Source organism: Leptonychotes weddellii, chromosome 9, assembly GCF_054177405.1.
Source record: "Leptonychotes weddellii isolate Sample4059 chromosome 9, ASM5417740v2, whole genome shotgun sequence".
Taxonomy (NCBI): domain Eukaryota; kingdom Metazoa; phylum Chordata; class Mammalia; order Carnivora; family Phocidae; genus Leptonychotes; species Leptonychotes weddellii.
Window position 1 is genome coordinate 52,185,639 of NC_138377.1, and position 2,463 is coordinate 52,188,101.

Below are 2,463 nucleotides of genomic sequence, written 5' to 3' on the forward strand. Positions count from 1 at the left end.
GAGATGAATGTTTTTTATGGTCTCTTTTGCAGAGAAGGACCGGTTAATGCACTGAGCCTTCCACTTAACTACCCATTTCTAAGTAGGCATTTGTTTCACTGACACGCCATCTAGCTCTAATGTCTGATTCTGTGATACACAAAGCATCCTCATACATAAAAACTACAGTCCCCAGCAGTCAGGGTCCCTATGGCAGAAGCCACCAGCTGCCACTCCAGTCCCTCACCGCATCTCCTTGCAGCTCTGCACACATACCAATCACCCAGCACTGCCTGCCATTTGCAGACTCTGCCTGGGTACAGAGATTTGGGGGAGTAGGGTAGGGAAGGAGAGGCTTGTATGATATTGTATTTGGCACAGAGAGGAGCCCCCGAGGGAGCATAGAGGGCAGCTGCCTTTTTCTCTGGTTGTTCCATTTTTTTTTTTTTTTAAGAATTTTAAAAAATTTAATGCAGTTCAAATCATTGTGCCAGGTTCATTTCAGCTCCTTCACTCCCAAACTTGGGGGCAGGGACTGCTTCAGTTTCTCTGCCTTCTCTTTGTATGTGATGGCCACGGTGTAAAGGGTATCTGCTGCATCGAACTTTAAACTTCACATTATCCTTAGTTTTCTTGATCTTGATGTATTCGGCATCGTTTCGCCTGGGTATGAGCAGAAAGTCCTTGATTTCTTCAGTTTTGCAAGGCATGGCTGGGGTGGGGGTGCAGGGGAGCATGCAGGCAGCACCTCCAGGAGGGACACTCACGGCAAGAGGCGAGAAGGGAGGACGCAAAAGTGGTTGTTACATTCTCTTGGACTCTGAGTCCGTGAACTGAAAGTGGGGGGAATAGAAATATCTTTCCTGATTTTTCGGTGAAGCTCAAACCCTGGTGTTGGGGGGTTGGGGTAGTGGTTGGGAAGGGGCCTGAGGGCACTTTTTGGGCGGCTGGTAATCTGTTGATGTGGGTGCTAGTTACACAGATGAGTTTAGTTTGTAAAAAGCCAATGTATCATTTATGATACATGAGCTTTTCTGTATCTATATTATACTTCAATAAAAAAATCTTGTTTGTTTCAATAAAAAAATCTGTATTATTTTTTTTTCGCCAAGAAGCTTCTTTTTCATGATGCAAACCAGACTGTGTGGTGTGATGAACAACAAATAGGTTTTTCTCTTTGTGATTTGCACATGCCTTGGGCTTTGTTTGATTCCACTAAGATTCTGCCATAAGGTTATTAATCACTAAGGTATATGTGTGGTGGGTTTTGTCTTATATATTCATGGCTATTTTAGTGCAAATGTAGGAGCATCTTTATGGGAAAATGTTAACCCGATTCCACTTTGACCTGGAAGCCGTAACATTACATTTAATTAGCAAAGTAGAGAAACATGAAGGCAAGTTATATATTCTTAAGTGTATCAGCTGGAAACATTATAGTAAGGGTGCATTAATACCCCTTCAAAGAATCAAATCTAAATCTATGCCATTTTATGGGGTAAGGGTACCAGTTTTAGGATGACTACTGAGATTTTTAAAACCTTTTGAGATATTAAACTGGTTTTATGCCTCAGCATTAAAGAAGATAGTTGATGACATCTAGTGAATTGAAGATGTCAAGATAGGCCACATAATTAAGAATGTGTCATCTTTCACATACCATTAGTATGACATGTGCCCTGAGGGGTAAAAACTACCAGTTTTTCCTGAATTAGTTATATTTTTAAATGGACCAGGACAGTGGTTTTCAAACCTGATTGTGTATCAGAATCATTTGGGGAGCTTGTAAAAAAATGCATACTTATTCACTGTCACACCCAGACTTACCGAGCATGTCCACGCGTGTGTCAGGATATGGTATGCATTTTCATGTGCTGCACTGGGGCGTATAGTTTCTCTTCTTGTTTTTCTAGGATTCCGAGATACTATCCTTACAACTACATCTGGCCCAGAGGGAATCACTGGGGCCCCCTGCACCCAGACTGACCTGAAGGGTTTCAAAAAGGAGTTGTTGAAACTTTGTAACAGTTCTGGGAGTTGGGATGGATTGTAGGAAGGAAGAGTCAGTATCAGTGCAGGAGTGTCCTGCATGGGGAGCTGAAATTTGAGTGTATGGGGTCACGGAAGCAGCTCAAGATCCCGCGGAAAATAATACATTACATGTTAAAAAAAAAAAAAAAAAGAAGGGGCGACTGAGTGGCTCAGTCGTTAAGCATCTGCCTTCGGCTCAGGTCATGATCCCAGGGTTCTGGGATCAAGCGCCACATCAGGCTCTCTGTTCAGCGGGAAGCCTGCTTCTCTCTCTGCCACTCCCCCTGCTTGTGTTCCTGCTCTCGCTGTCTCTCTCTGTCGAATAAATAAATAAAATCTAAAAAAAGAAGAAGAAGATAGTAGGAAGGGAAAAATGAAGGCAGGGGGGATCGGAGGGGGAGATGAACCATGAGAGACTATGGACTCTGTGAAACAAACTGAAGGTTCTAGAGG

General features: G+C 43.0%; 1 pseudogene; it reads right to left on the bottom strand.

Annotated features, from left to right (window-relative positions):
• Positions 1-460: 460 nt before the first annotated feature.
• LOC115939754 (large ribosomal subunit protein eL38 pseudogene) lies at positions 461-689 on the bottom strand (annotated as a pseudogene).
• Positions 690-2,463: the final 1,774 nt, after the last annotated feature.